The sequence below is a fragment of the Dasypus novemcinctus genome, chromosome 14 (assembly GCF_030445035.2).
Source record: "Dasypus novemcinctus isolate mDasNov1 chromosome 14, mDasNov1.1.hap2, whole genome shotgun sequence".
NCBI classification, from domain to species: Eukaryota; Metazoa; Chordata; class Mammalia; order Cingulata; family Dasypodidae; genus Dasypus; species Dasypus novemcinctus.
This window is the reverse complement of record NC_080686.1, coordinates 30,295,177-30,311,760: the sequence shown is the minus strand read 5'-3', so window position 1 is coordinate 30,311,760 and position 16,584 is coordinate 30,295,177. Positions and strand designations below refer to the sequence as shown.

Genomic DNA, 16,584 nt, shown 5'->3' with positions numbered 1-16,584 from the left:
TTTTAGGGTATGTCATGACTGAGTAGCTAAACTAGGTGAGTTCTGAGGTCCTTCCCAGCTCAGAGAATCAAGGATCCAGCCTCCAAGCCTACTGTGGCATTGAACCTGGAAGCCTTCTCACTCCTGATCTGAAATGTCATTGGACACTATTAACTTTTCCTTGGCAGACTAAACCAAAAGTTTGTTTCTCAGCAGTCATCAAAGTAGCCATGGTAGTCAACCAGCAAGTTTAAATGTTTTACAATACTAATCATAAACTAAGCTAACTAAAATTTCACATTTTTCTTTTAGCTACAGTTTAATCTATTATGTGTGTGGTAATTGGTCAGATCATGATTAGCTCACAGTAAACGATTAGTTCAGGCTGCTAAGATGATTTGGTTGGCAGTTAAGTGCATCTAATGAAAGCTGGAAATAGTGCTAATATTGAGAGTCTGGTAGACCAAATTTTCCAAAATATGATTTCCTTGCAGGAAATGATAAGTAGGCTCTTTAGTAATAAAGAGGCGAATAACAACTAGGCTAAACCATTAAGTACTGATCTGTTTATAGGAAAGTTAGATGAATCCAGAGGCTGCTCAGTTGTCAGATGGTAAGTTTTCATTCCAGACAAAGAAATGTTTGTCAAATATCTTCTGCAGGCCAGATGCCGGGCTACCCACTGGAGACTACTGTTGACTCCAAGGAGGCCCCTGTCGAAAAGGACTAGACATGGGAACCCCATACATCACAGTGTGCTGTATAGTAGGTGTTTCCCCAGGCTCTGCCATTATGGAGGTAGCAATCACTAATATTTCTCAGGCAGAAGGACAACAACTGGGAAAATGCTTTGGGGACTCAAGAAACCATCAAGGGTTTCAACCAATTTTCAACTATGTGGATGTGAAGTCCCCATAAACTGTCATCTGAACTTAGCCCTACTCCTTCTACCAGTTCTCCATATACCAAGACCATAGTCTCCACCCAGGGCTACTCTTTCACAATCCTGAGCCATAGTATAGTGTGGACTTAGTAAGGGGTTTGTGGTTTTCACCTGACTGGCAAACAGGTCAGGGGAACAAAAAAGGTTAAGAACCCCTGCTCTAAAACATGAGAATGTTAGAACAAAGACAGTCATAAAAAGATTATTTTAAAGTCATAGAATCACATGCAATGGGAGGCTAGAAAGAAGCAAGAAGAACAGAAAAAGGAAAATTGCAAAGAATTTGTACTTCATTCTTTAGAAAATGAGAAACCACAGGTACATATGATCAACTTGAAAAGGCCTCCTATTTATAATTATTAAAAAACAGTTCCAAATAGTATCCAAACTGCATTTTCCATCTTTTGATTTTGGTCTATGTAGTTAAGAGATACTTACACTGACAGTTTTTTGAGAAATCTATTTCTATGTCACTTTTTTTCCCCATTTTGTTGGTGTCATACTACTCAATTTCAGCAGTGGACATTGAGGTCAGAAAATAGGAAATTACAGCTTCATGTAGAGAATTGGTCATGTAAGGTCCTGAAGATCTTAGCTGCACAGAGATATGCCTATTAAACCCAGGAGAAAAGTAATGGAATAAAATATAGTAGACTTTCAGCTTGAAGAGTCTCCAGGTGTTGTGTTGTTTTCTTCTGAGAAGAAATAGAAATCTTGTAAAACAAAGCCACAAAATTGACAACAATACACTACTCTTGACCTTTAAAAGTGCAACCTTAGCTGATCTTATTTGGGGGAAGAATGAGCAATTTTAACTTCTGAAGCAAGAAGAAAAGTTGCTTAGAATTTACTGTGACTGTATCCATTTCTTCTTTCAACTTTTCTAGGTAGTTCCTAGGTCATGTTTTACTTCTTGTTTAGTGTACAGTAAACTGTATGTAAGGTTCCTTTTCTGTTCTTTAACACATTTAACTACACTGGTATACTAGGACCAGCCATGAACCCAAATACAACCAAAGTAAAATTTTTCCTATTATTACAGCTTGTTTACACCTAATACCTGGCCCTCCTCCAACCACACTCCATCCCATGCGGCAAAGGGTCTATGAGGAGTGGAGGCACTGGCTGTTTTGGGTACTCGGTGTCCTGGAACCCATGTCCAGACAAGCCTTCAGCCTACTTCTACAGACTGCATGAACCTTGTAGCCCTGGACTTAAGTGGTAGGAGGGGGAAGGTGTTTGTGGGAGCTATATTTGGAGGTTGAATATGCAGGTTGGAGCATTCATAAGCCAGGGGTGGAAGGAGAAGGCTAGAGCCAGCTCTCTCGATACTGCCACATTTAGGCACAGGTCTTCAAGGAATCCCAAACGTCTATGCTTGAAGCTGGACTTCAAGGTTGTCGGAAAGATATATCTGTCAAAGCCATGGGCTAAAACATTTTATTGCCTTATTACCTTGGTTTATAACTTTTAATTTTTACACACTTACATTGAGGGCCACCATTTGTACTTTTGTGCCTGATCCTACAAATGTTAGGGAGAAAGTGTGGTTTGGCACCTAAGCCAAAATCATGTAATCAGATTTCTTCACCTTAGAATGTAGAGTTGAGACTTAGAGTCTTAGTTTCTGGGGCCACTTGTACATAGAACATCTAAACTTCGGAACTGAGTCACACTAATTGTAGGACCACCATAGTTGATTGTCTATGAACTTTGGGGAGTGAGAACTTTAGAGTGGCCCTGGTTCCTGTTCAGTCTAAGATCTGGTTGCTCAACTTTTCTATACTGAAATTTATAAGATACCCATGCATCCTTCCAATCACATTCCCTTCCTGCTTGTATTATTTTGAAAAGGTATCCATTATTTGAATCCAGGAAAGCTTTATTTAAGGGATAACCTATGTTTTCACCTTGATTGCAAGATATAATGAGTTCATTGCTTAATTGCCTAAAATACTGTGGATATTTCAATCTCGTTTGCAAAATTTGTGCCTGCTATATCAAACAACCCAAAGGGTCTAGTTGGATAGCTCTTTTAATTGGCTAATAACAGGCTGAAAGAGATACACTATCTAGGCTTCATCAAATCTATGTCACCCACATGTTGTAACTGAAAAATGTTCCTCTCTGGTTTTGAATTACTATTCATGTGTTTTATGCTTGGATTGGGGTTTAAAACCTCTTTTCTAAGGCAGTGCAGTATATACATTAATTTTTATTTTTAAGTTTTGAATAGAGAACTTTTGCTACACCCACTCCACTAAAGAACTTTAATAGAAAGGGCATGGCATAGGAAGATGCAACTGCCTCTGTAGAGAGAGTTCTGTGAATGGGCTCCACTACCAATACTGGCCAGTGCCTCATGGGCCCATTTCTCAAGAGAAAAGCTAGGACTTCCAAGGTACTAGTTCTTTTCCTTGCTATTGTTCTCCTCCTGCTTCCTCTCAACTCAGTATGATTCAGCTCTAGTGGAGGTTGTTCAAGAAACTCCTTTTTTCTAGGGTTGGTAACGAAGAGGAGAAATTTGCCTTTATATTACTGGCATCAAATAATTATCCAAGATACCTACCACATAGCACTGTGTCTCCTTGAAACACGAATTAAGGTAACACACAATGTAATTTATCATAAAGACCAGCTAAGCAATAAATCATTAGATATTGGAGTAATATTTCTACCCTTAGGATAGCCATATAATCTGATAGCTCATTTTCTATAACTATGTCACTAGTTATAGCTTTGTTCCACAAAACCCAAAGGTTAGTGCTGGTACCTGATACAGAGACAGAATTCGGATGGAATGTCCCAGGAAGTACTGAGTTTCTGGTAACCTCCTGCATTCTTTGTAGATTAATGTCCCTCTTCCATGTCTCTTTCTCACAGATTAACATCACACATTAAGAAGAAATATAAGCCATCAGGAGAGAACCCTATCACATGCCACTCTTCCATAGTTAGGGAGAGTGGTGTCACCCATCCTTAACTCCTTCTTCATCTCAGAGGAAGAGGTGAAACTCTTCCTCTCCTGGGTTCTAATCACACCTGTCCCCTCCAAAACTTCCATCCCTACAGTCATTGTCTGAGGAGGTGATTGTGCCGCAAACGAATTCCCGTGTCCACTCAAACAAAATACACAGGGAACACGATAGAGGAGGATCATTATTTATACCCAAAAAAGAGTGATTAGCACATCCCAAGATCATTCTTTGAGTATCAAGGTATCTGAAGGAATCCCTAACCTGGCTTGAGCAGTAGAAACTGAGGGTAAACTAGGAAGGAAGGAGGTTGATCAAAGAAACAATTAAAAAGCAGTAGAATGAAACAAGGAGAGCCTAGGGGGAAACTGTTTCGTGGTTACTGTCAGCTCAATTGAACAAGTTGAGACAATACAGTTGTAACTTGCCTATCAGGTAAATCCCCCTACATTCTTTACAGTTAATGGGTGTGTGGTAAATTGTAAGTAACTGCTGATTCCTACCAGTTCTTCCCTCAGCAAGAAGATGTCCTGTTGTAAATCTTCTGCTGATACAGTTAAGTCTTGTTTTAGAATCAAATTTCTCTGATAGAGAAAAGGAGACAAAGAGTCAGTTCACTATGTGTTGAAATAAATGCAGACATGATTGAAAGAGCAAATCAACCTCCAGGAAAAGCTGGTCAGGGCTTTATTCTCTTGGCTCCTGGTCCAAGGGTCTGAATATGCTCTGAGATCAGTGTGTCCTGGGCAGAAAAGGGGAGGACCTAAAGGGAAACAGTCTGTTCAGATTTTCCAATTCTCACGAATTTCTAGAATATGCTCCCTCTGATGTGTAACCAAGTATTCTAGCTTGTACACCCAATTCTCTTGTACTGCAGTTGAATGATATCCATGTTGGAATGGGTTGTAGAAACTAAAAGATTGCCTGGGTGGCTCCAAAGGTCATTGGATCCCTGAACTTGGAAGGGACCAGAAGTGAGGGCCAGCCCCCAAGGTAGACTGAGTAAATTATAGATACAAGATGCATAGGAAAGATAACTTTTGAAGAAATTCCTTTACCCCACTGTTAGAGCATACCCACTTTTCTGTTTAAAACTGTCTGGCTACCCCTCCCCCTTGGAGTCGAAGCCAGAGAGTCCTTCTGTTCCTGGTTTTCTGGCTTTTTTTTTTTAATCAAAAAAAGGGTGCTGGATTTTGTCAAATGCCCTTTCTACGTCAATTGAGATGATATGGTTTTCCCCCTTCATTCTGTTAATGTGGTATATTATACTAATTTACTTATGTTGAACCACTCTTGCATACGTGGCATAAATCCCATTTTCTCTTGGTGTAGAATTGTTTTTAATGTGCTGTTGGATTCAGTCTGCTAGCATTTTGTTGATGATTTCTTCATTTATATTCAGAAAGGATATTGGTCTGTAACTTTCTTGTAGTCTCTTTATCTGGTTTTGGTATTAGGGTGATATTGGCATCATAGAATGAGCTAGGAAGTGTTCCCTTCTCATCAATGTTTTGGAAGATTTTAAGCAGGTTTGGTGTTAATTCTTCTTAGAATGTTTGGGAAAAGTCACCAGTGAAGTCATCTTGTACTGAGCTTTTTTTGTTGTTGTAATTGGGAGGTTTTTGATAATTGATTGAATCTCTTTATTTGTTATTGGTCTGTTGAGATCTTGCAGACGATGTGGAGAAAGAATCACTCACTGTTAGTATGAATGTAAAACGGTGTGGCCGCTGTGGAAAACAGTTCAGTGGCTCCTCAGAAAGCTAAGTATAGAATTACCATATGACCTGGCAATTACATTTCTAGGTATATATGCAAAAGAATTGAAAGCAGGAACTTGACCAGATATTTGCACACCGATGTGAAGAGCAGCAACAATCACAAGTATCAAAAGATGGAAGCAACCTAAGTGTCCATAAATGAATAAACAAAATGTGATATATACATATAATCGAGTATTATTCAGCCATAAAAAGGAATGAAGTTTTGATACATGTTACGACATGGATAAGCCTTAAAGACATCATATGGAGTGAAATAAGCCAGAGACTAAAGAACAAATATTGAACAATCACACTGATATAAAATATTAATAACTAGAATATGTATATGTATAAGGAAGGAAACTAGAATACAGTTTACCAGGGGCAGGGATGGGAGTAGGGAATGGGGAGTTTATGATTAATGATCTATTTGGAAAATCCAAGAAAATCTGTAAATGTTAAAACTCGTAAAAGGTGAATAAGGATTGCTCATATAAGATCAACAGACAAACCTCAATAGTGTATTCTTTAGTTGTATAGCCCTTTATTAGCAACTAAAGTAGAAGGTATCTGTTGTACAATATGAGTAGCAATTGTCTATTAGTGGAGATTTAGTAGAATCAAATACAGATCATTTATATATGCAATTTCTTTATTAAAAAGCTTCTATCCTTCGTGTACAGTTTGCAAAACTATTCTAAAAGTGACATATGTGCACAAGTCTGCAAAGAGGGCAAATTTAGGATTTGGTAAATGCTTTACAGTTTTTTTTTTTTTAAGAGTACGGCACATCGGCCTTTACTTTGTCATCTTTTTTGATTAAATTTTTTGTTGCTGGCCTTCTTCCCACTGCCCTAAACAATAAAGCATTTTTTAAAGGAATTGAAATTAAGGAAGGACTACACCTAGGAAAGAAGGGAAAAAGTTCTGTTAGTTTGAGGTTTTAGAATCCCCCCAAACCAGGAACAGTATCTTTGTAAGGGGGAGACTAGGATCCAGATGGAGTAAGAGTAGATGTAGGTGGCATCCCTGAGGATTCAGAGCTTCAGAGGACGGCAAGTGCTCCAGCTGCACAGCTCACTGAACTGTCCTGCCAGTTTCTGCACTGGCTTGACTGGGCATAATTCAATAAGGAAAAGTTCATATTCATTCCATTCTTCTGGAGCTCTGTGATAGCATTTAATCCCAACAGGAAGCATCCCAATGGGATGTCTTCCATAAATTTTATTATGGCATTTCTTCAAGTAATTGCTACAAGATACAGGGTCTCATTGTTCTATAAAACTCATGCCCATTTGTTTAGATGTTCAGTGGATCTGTAAATCTCCCCCTGGGATTCATCATAGTAACTGTAATGGAACCTTTGATCCAATGACAGAAATCAGAAGAAACCACAAAGCGAGTACTAGGGTCCACTAGATATTTACTGAAGAGTTTTCCAAATTCCTGTTCTTTTGAGTCACTCAGAGCTCCAACCAGTACAGGAATAATGGTAAACTCTTTTTTTTTTTTTAATTCCGTTTCTTTTTTTTTTTTAAGATTTATTTATTTATTTCTCTCCCCTCCTCTTCCCCTGCGCCCCCTTGTCTGTTCTCTGTGTCCATTTGCTGCATCTTTGTCTGCTTCTGTTCTCAGCGGCAGAGGAATCTGTGTTTCTTCCTGGTGTGTCATCTTGTTGCATCAGCTCTCCATGTGTGTGGCACCATTCCTGGGCAGGCTGCACTTTCTTTCACACTGGGTGGCTCTCCTGACGGGGTGCACTCCTTGCGCATGGGGCTCCCCTACCCGGGGACACCCCTGCGTGGCAGGGCACTCCTTGCGCGCATCAGCACTGCGCATGGGCCAGCTCCACACAGGTCAAGGAGGCCAGGGGTTTGAATTGCAGACCTCCCATGTGGTAGACGGACGCCCTAACCACTGGGCCAAGTCCGCCGCCAATAAACTCATTCTTATAGCTTTCCATGGCTTTAGCCGTGTAAGGCAAATGCATTTCAATACTGTGTTTATCCTCGTCTGTCTGCAGAGACTGCATTCAAACATTCCTGTCTTCCATAGTAAATCTTTTGGTCAATATAGGTCATACGAAGGTGTCCTATATATATCCACACTGGAAAGTGCACATCAAGAGAGCAGCACATGATGGGAAGGCCCAAGGATGAAAATTCTCCGGGTAATGGATGGATCCACTTGTTTAGAAGCATGAGACACTCAAGACCCTCAGTACGTATGTCTTGCAAGCCCTTTTTGTAGACTTGTGAAAGCAACCTTCCAGGTGTACTTCCAGCTGAGGTCCTGCTGTGACTGGCTCCCGGCAGAGCACTCAGTTGGACATTACCGAGCCTGTGCCACCTATGGTGTATGAGGATGAACGAGGAGGCAGCGGCAGCAGCTGCAGGAGCGGCTGGGTTAGGGAACCAGACACCTCCCTCCGAGCTGAGGAGGGGGCGGGCCCAACCGAGGAGGGGAGGGGCCCAGCCGAGGAGGGGGCGGGCCCAGCCGAGGAGGGGATGAGGAGGGGAGGGGCCCAGCCGAGGAGGGGATGAGGAGGGGGCGGGCCCAGCCGAGGGGAAGGCAGGCCCCGCCGGGGAGGGGGCGGGCCCAGCCGAGGGGAAGGCGGGCCCAGCGGAGGAGGGAAGCAGCCTGGCCCAGGAGGAGGAGGAGATGGCCACTGGGTCGACGGCATCAACAATCACCACAAAATCTGGTGAAGATGGGGACCGCACTGGCTTCACCAAAGCTGGGAAAGCCAAACCGCCCCCCACAGCTCCCTAGCCTCCACATGGGCCACACCCTCAAAAGTGGTTTTTTCAAACACTGGTACTAACTCATTTGAAAATGTAGAAAAAAAGGATCTCATGCATGATAGCAACAGAAATTATGATGCACCAGGGGTTTTAATTGATATGGAATTGCTGTTTGAGGTGATGGAAAAGTTTTGGTAATGGATTGTGGTAATGGTAGCACAACACTGGGAACATAACAGCACTGAATTTGAATGTGGCTGAAAAGGGAAATTTTAGGTTGTATATTTTACCAGAATAAAAATTTTAAAACTATGGAACTGTACGAAACAGTGAACCCTAAGGTAAACTGTGGACTATAGTTAATTGTATAATTATTATAATGTTTAGCAATTGTAACAAAGATACCACACTAATGCAATGTTTTTATAATAGGGAAACAGTGGAGGGGCTATATGGGAGCTCTGTAGTTTCTGTACAACATTTCTGTAAACCTACAACTTCTCTAATTTAAACTTGTATTTTAAAAATTAAAGGGAAAAAAGTCAGTCCTTTTAGGGGACTCAGCTTCTCTGGCACTTCCTTCTGCACTTTCCCTTTCTTGCCCCGCTCCAGCTTCCTTGTGATTTCTCAAATGCAGGGCCTGCTCCCTCCCCTGTCTTAGCCTTGGTGTTTGCTCTTCTCCACCTGTATATGTGGCTTCCTCACCCATCTCCTTCAAGTGTTTACTCCAGGGTCATTGTCTCAATGATACCTTCCTTGACCACTATGATGACTAGGCTAATATGTCAACTTGGCCAAGTAATAGTGCCCAGTTTGGTCAAACAAGCACTGGGCTATTTGTAATATGAGGGCATTGCGTGGAGTTTAATCATCAGTGAGTTGATTGCATAGATGGTTGGTTACATCTACAATCAATTGAGGAGATTGCTGTAAGCATTGAGTGATGTCTCATCCAAACTGCTGAAGGTCTTCAAGGAAGTGATGTCAGCATTCAGAGAATTCCCATCTCTACTTCAGACAGCCAGCATCTCCTAGGAACTTACCAAGGACCTTCATTGGAGCCCCTGGTTTGCAGCCTATCCTATGGAATTTGGACTTGTGCATTCACATGGTTGCATGAGAAAATGTTACAGAATCTCATAATACTTACAGATATCTCCTGTCCGTTCTGTCTCCCTAGAGAACTCTGACTCATACAACCACCACATTTAAAAACTTGGAACCCCCATCAGTCTCCATGTTCTCCTTCCCCACTTTGTTCTTTACATGGTACTTCTCACCGGCTAGCATACTGAGTATTACATTTCTTTATTATGTATTTGTATTTCCTGCCTGACAGAGGGCAGAGATTTTTGTATTTTTGCTCATCGCTGTTTTCTCTATGGTGAGAACAGTATGTGTTGTGTTCTACACACTGAACAAATACTTGAATAAATAAAGAAATGAATGAATCAGTGCTTTGCTACCCAGAAAGATAAAAATTCAGAAAGTTAGATGAAAAGCTTTCTTCCATGAGAATGGTATTGTGCATGGAAGCTAAGTAAGTCTATAGTTATTCCAGAGTTCTGTAGCAACTAGGGGCCATTAAGCCAGACGATTGGCAATTGTATTAATGCCCAAGTCACTCTACTCTCAAGTGAACCATGACGAAATAAACCGATCTTTTCCGGATACCATGCGCATTGGGAGATAAATGGAATCAGTCACCAAACTGCAACTACTCAGTTAAATGGATACAAACAGCACCTTGGCATGTGTATTTGCTAATAAATAAGATGAGGGAAAGAAGAAAAGTTTTACATCTTTACAGTTCTTAAAAACTGCAATTACTAACACAATGTGCCAAGCACTACACTGGTGATTCAGGCCATTTAAACTCATGAGCCCATCAACAGATGTAGTATTCTCCAGAGAAACCTGAGGCTCGAAGGTTAAGAGATCTTCACAAATTCACACCACCATAGGTTCCCTAGATGAGTCCAACTCAGGCTTTCAGCATCCAAAGTCTTTCCATTATGCTAAACTGCCTTACTAAATAATAAAATCAGACCACTTGGAGTTTGTTTTAGCTGACCCTGAACTAGATCTGAAATTTGCCAAGCCTCTACAATTGCTTTCTACTTAAAGTATTAAAATACTGACTACAGCAATGAGACTTTTCCACGGTATAGGAAAATAATATTTTAAAGGTTGCTATCCTACCTTTTCCAATGCATTTTTGAAAAATCATTTTGGTTTATCACTGGGGAAAATCTTTAAGCAAGAAAAAAAAATGCAATGAGACAAGGCAATATTTCACTTAATGTGCTTTGCATCTTGATGCCAACATGTGACTTATTATTTATGATAAATGTGAAAACAAATTGCATTGGCAGAATTCATGAATAGGATGGTTGTGTTAATATGAAGTCTTGATTCTAGCATTCAGTTGTTGAATACCTTGTTGAAATGTAGAATAGGACCTTGAGCCAGTTTTGCAAATATAATTAGGTTTGTAGTTTATTAAAGTGTGGATTTGAAGTTCTCCAATATATAATATATTTGCGGTAATAATCCAAGTGCCTTGAGACATTCTGAAAGAGATTGGGAAGGAAGTGATGATATTTTATTAGTTTGCATCAGAGGAAAATGATTTATCTATCTTAGAGCAGCCAGCATTATAACCTAATCAACTCCATTTTCTTCCAAGATAAACTATACCCTAAATGACTCCAGATAATTTCAATTCAAATAAATAAGTTGGAATATTCCTTTCCCACCTTGGGTGGTGCTAAGTTACATACATATTGCATTACTTTGCCTGTTGCTTTAATAAGGTATTTTTCTAGTTTGAGTGATGACTGGCAGCTGTAATTAAATCAGAAGCATTTCAGCATTCCCGGATGACTGGTATGATCTGAATTTGAACTCTATTATGTATCTACTTCCTTTTGGTAGGGACAATCCTGGCCTATTAAAGGAATAACAAGAAAGACAATGTCTAGAGCATAAAGTATTGAGTTTAGGGCTGCAAGAAAAGGTGAGAGACAGGCATGGGCAAAATAGTATAAGGGTTTTTTGTTTTTTGTTTTTTTTATTTTTTATTTTTTATTTTTTTGTCTTTATTTTTTTAATATTACATTCAAAAAATATTAGGTCCCCATATACTCCCCACCCCCTTCACCCCACTCCTCTCCCCATAGCAACAATCTTCTCCATCATCATGAGACATTCATTGGATTTGGTGAATATATCTCAGAGCACCGCTGCACCTCATGGTCAATGGTCCACATCATAGCCCACACTCTCCCACGTTCCACTCAGTGGGCCATGGGAGGACATAGAATGTCCAGTAACTGTCCCTCAGCACCACCCAGGACAATTCCAAGTCCAGAAAAATCGATGAGAAGTTTATCTTTGGTGAATGGAAAGATACTGAAGAGATTTAAGCAAGGAGGAGGGCAGGATATCATTTTCATTTAGTAAAAATAGGTTTGCCTGTTTTTGGAGAGCAGATTGAAGGTAGCAGGCGATGATAACAGAGAAATCAATTAGGGGGGCTGCTATAGTAAAGGTATACCTCATAGATATTGGGGTTCAGCTCTGGAGCACCACAATAATGTGAATATTGCAAGAAAGCAAGTCACATGAAATTTTGGTTTCCCAGTGCATATAAAAGTTTATGCTACTAAGTGTGAGATAGCACTATGTCTAAAAAAGCAACGTACATACCTTAATTTCAAAATACTTAACAACTAAAAACCTCTATCCATCATCTAAACCTTCAGCAAGTCCTAATCTTTTTGCTGGTGGAGGGTTTTGCTGGTGGAGGGCGGCTGATGGGGGTTTGGGTGTCAGTTTATTAAAATATGACAAGGAAGTTTGCTATGACAATTGACCCTTTCTGAAAGGATTTCTTTGTAGCATATGATGTTGCTTGATAACATTTTATCAACGGGAGAACTTCTTTCAAAATTGGAGTCTCTTCTCAAACCCTGCTACTGCATTATCAACTAAATTTGTGATAGTCTGCCTTGTGGCTGGTTGGATCGTCTGTCCAGACCTGCTAAAACTTTCTCCATATCCACAAATAATGCTGTTTCACTTTTTTTACCATGTGTGTGTTCACTGGAGAAGCAATTGTAATTTCATTCAAGAACTTTTCTTTAGCATTCAAAACTTGGCTAACCAGACACAAGAGGCCTAGCTGTTGGCTTATCTCAGCTTTCAACCTTGCTTCCCTCAGTAAGCTTATTCATTTCTAGCTTTTGATTTAAAGTAAGAGGTGTGACTCTTTCCCTTGAATACTTAAAGGCCATTGTGGGGTTAGTAGTTGGTCTAATTTGAATATTTTTGTCTCAGGAAATAGGGAGACCTGAGGAGAAGGAGAGACAGGGAATGGCCTATGGAATAGTCAGAACACACGTTTATCTATTGAGTTCATCTTATATGGTACATTTCATGGTGTACCAAAACAATGACAGTAGGAACATGAAAGATCACAGATCATCATAACAGATATAATAAAGACAAAGTTTGAAATATTGCATGAGTTACCAAAATGTGACTGTATCAGTCAGTCAAAGGGGTGCTGATGCAAAATACCAGAAATCTGTTGGCTTTTGTAAAGGGTATTTATTTGGGGTAGAAGCTTGCAGTCACAAAGCCATAAAGTGTAAGTTACTTCCCTCACCAAAGTCTGTTGCCAAGTGTTGGAGCAAGGGTTCAGGCTTCTTCTTCCTCTTAAGGCTCCATGGTCCCAGCTTCTTCCAGTAAGCTGTAGGCTGGGAAAAGTCTCATCTCTCTCCCTGGGGCTCGATTCTCTCCGGGCTCAGCTGTTCTGTTCTCTCCACAAGGCCAGCTGCAGACTATCAGGTGAACGGCTCGTGTTTCTTCCCAGGGCCTGCCATGCTTATGGAGCCTTCTCTCTTTTTCTCTGTGTTCTTCTCTGCGTGTTTACTTCCTGCTCAAAAAAAAACTACAACTGTCTCTTCTGCCATGTCATTTTCTCTGAGTCCCCACCCACCAATGGCCCAATCAAATCTTAATTATAATTTAATCAAGTAAGAGTGAAACCTCTGAATCCAATACAACCTAATATACCCAGAGTAATAGACCAATTTACAAATATAATCCAATATCCACTTTTGGAATTCATAAATAATACCAAACTGCTATAGTGACAGAGAAAAGCGAGCACATGCTCTTAGAAAAATGGTGCCAATAGACTTGCTTGATTAGGGTTGCCACAAACCTTAAATTTGCTTTAAAAAAACTACACACACAAAAATGCAATATCTGAAGTGCGACAAAGTGAAGTGCAATAAAACAAAGCATGCCTGTAGTCCAAGCAAGAAACAGTTGGGAGGGGCATTGGAGATGGAGAAAGATTCAATCTATAGTAGAATTACAATGTACTAAATTTGGAAATGAGTTGGGTATTGGGTTGAAGGAAAAGGAACTTTCAATGACAAGATCCTGGTTGCTGGCTCAAGTGTCTGATTTTTGGTACCATTTAACAAAGTTGAGAAGTGGATTTAAGGGGAAAGATTAACTTCATTGTTGGACATATGTCTGAGATGCCTGGGAGACATCAAGGATGAGAATATATGAACAGATGGATATACAGTTTGATATGTGAGCAGGAACTAAGAAGAGATGTTTGTGGAGACAAATTTGGGAAAATTGTCAACATGTAGCTGATATTGACGTCATGGAAGTAGGTGAGATTCTCTAGGGAAAGAGTACAGGGTTAAAAGAGAATGAGGCCCTGAGAAAGGACATTATAGTGTGGCACAGGAGGAGGACTCCACAGGGAAGTGTGATTTCCTAAGTTAAACTGTTCTCTTAACACATTTGTATTGAGTACCATGTGTTATGTACCATAGTAGGTGCTGAGTGCTACAAGGTGAACAAGAACTGATCCCTGACACTGGGAAACTTGCACTGCAGCAAGGAGGCATTCATGGGAAGAAATTGTTACAATATAGCAGAATACATTCTGTGATGCTTATATAAAAGGTATGGTGGTAATATCACTCAGGGTTAAATAGGAAAAGAAGGCAGAAAAGCCTTTTATTTGGGTGGCATAGGATGGACAGGAATTCTTCAGACCAACAGGGTGGGGAAGGGTTTTCCCTGCAGAGGGGATGACACAGACAAGAGAGGCAGTGAATCAAAGTGCCATGCTCAGAAAATGAAAAGAACTCTGGTAGGACTGAAAAACAGGATGTGTGTAGGTGGGGAATGCAGGAGAAGATTGATAACACCATTCCATAAGTGGTGGAATGTGTCAGAGGGGATCATCCAAACCTAGAATAGTGGCTGGCAGGAAGCACACAGTCAATAAATACTCACTAAAAGAATGCACGACTGTGTTAGTTTACCAGGGCTGCTATGACAAATATCACACAATGAGTTGGTTTAAACAATGTGACTGTGGTGTCTCCTGATCTTGGAGGCCAGCAGTTCAAAATCAAGTCTCAACAGACCATGCCTTCTCTCAGTCTGATGCTGGCTTGCCACAATCCTTAGGGTTCTGTGGCTTGCATCTTGGTCTCCGTCGCATGGTGTTCTGTCTCCTTGTTCTTCTCCTGTGGCTTTCTCTGACTTCCGGCTTTATTTCCTTTGTTAACAAGGACTCTAGTCATATGGACTAATAGACCACATTGATTCACCTTGGCCTCATCTAAATAGTATCTTTCAAGAGCCCATTGCAGTTCACACCTTAACTAATAATATCTTTCAAGGTCTTATTTACAAATGAGCTCAAACCACAGGACTTATGCATGTCTTTATGGGGGATATGATTCAATCCCCAGTGATAACTGCATTTCACAAAGACCCTTCGAGTAGCAGCAGAAATAGTACATCAACTAGAGAAAAAAAAATGTAGTAGGGCTTCTAAAAAGCTGGGAGGGTAGGAGGATGGTAAGGTAGAAGGGAAGGGAAGGTATATGGAAAAGCTACTTAGGTATCCTGAGTATTGGCAACAGTCTACCTTGAAAAAACATGCTTTAGAATTTCTAAGGTTTAGAGAATCTTAGATTTGACTGTTTCTGTCTAGAGAGGAGTAGAATGTATTTTTGTCCTCTCTATATCCCTAAATCTTCTCTTATCTCCTTCACCCTAGTCCAAATTGATTAATACCCTTCTGAACCATTGCTCCTGTTCTTCTGAGCCCACAGATGCTGTGTATTTAAGCAAAATAAACGTAGGGATAAGGAGTGGAAGGATGGGAGGTAGATGTAGAATGTGGGGTAGGGTTCGTCATTTTCCACCATTGTTGTAGAGCCTCAGTTTCTCCAAGTCAGTCAGTCAGTCAGTCTTTGAGGCCATGGTCCTTGGAAATACTCTACCTAGAACCAGAGGTCTAGGCCCAGATACCTGTCCATTTGGTTCCAGCACTGTGTTCTTCTGGACCACTACAAGCTCCACCAAAGCCCTACAGACCACCCTTAACATCCCAGGGGCTGCAGTCTTTATTCTTATGATCTTTGACCCTTTACAACAGAGCCTTCATTTCCATTCTCAGTCAATCCTCCGAACATAGGCAGGGTTGTCTCCATTTTGCAGATGACCAGAGATCGCGGAGCAGCAGAGGGAAGCCTTGAAACTTTCTTTCATGACCTGAACTTAATTGCTCTTTCCACCCCAAGGTGGATAGCATAAGGTCAGGTTTACAATGCAGCATCCCAGCAGGAGATCACATCCCTACGATATCCTCTGAGTTCCTTGTCATGACGTATGCCCAATAATTAAATTATAAGTAGCTAGATTCAGAGCTAGCCATTAACTGATATACTGATCCATGCAGACAGTAGCATTTAAGGGGGTAAGTGAAGGGAGAAGAATGGGACACTAGAAATAGAAATGCCTCAAGCAGAAATGACTTCAAACAGTGTTTAGAGTCACCAGTATCAAGGGAAGGGAAATGATTTCTCAAGTCAGGGAGTCTGAGAAGTCAGCTGTGCTTCTGGTGGATCAGATAAAATGACCTGGCCCAGGAAGGGACACCCCAGTCAGCATTTTCTCCTCCATATGATCCCTTGTCTCACCCAACCCCACTTATAGTTTAGGCAAAGGAAGGGGAAAAAATCCCTGGAACTATCTGCCCTGTTTGATTTTCTGCTGCTTCAGAGATTGGAAGATTTCAACACACCAAAACCCATAGTAATATCAATGTCATGTAGTTTATGTCC

General features: G+C 40.7%; 1 protein-coding gene and 1 pseudogene across 2 annotated transcripts in view; one reads left to right on the top strand and one right to left on the bottom strand.

The window, feature by feature from the left end:
• The window catches only part of CPA6 (carboxypeptidase A6), a 402,022-nt gene that overhangs the window by 65,250 nt on the left and 320,188 nt on the right, over positions 1 to 16,584 (top strand). The gene's annotated exons all lie outside the window — the stretch shown is intronic.
• On the bottom strand, positions 6,706 to 7,891 carry LOC139436455 (protein MEMO1-like; annotated as a pseudogene).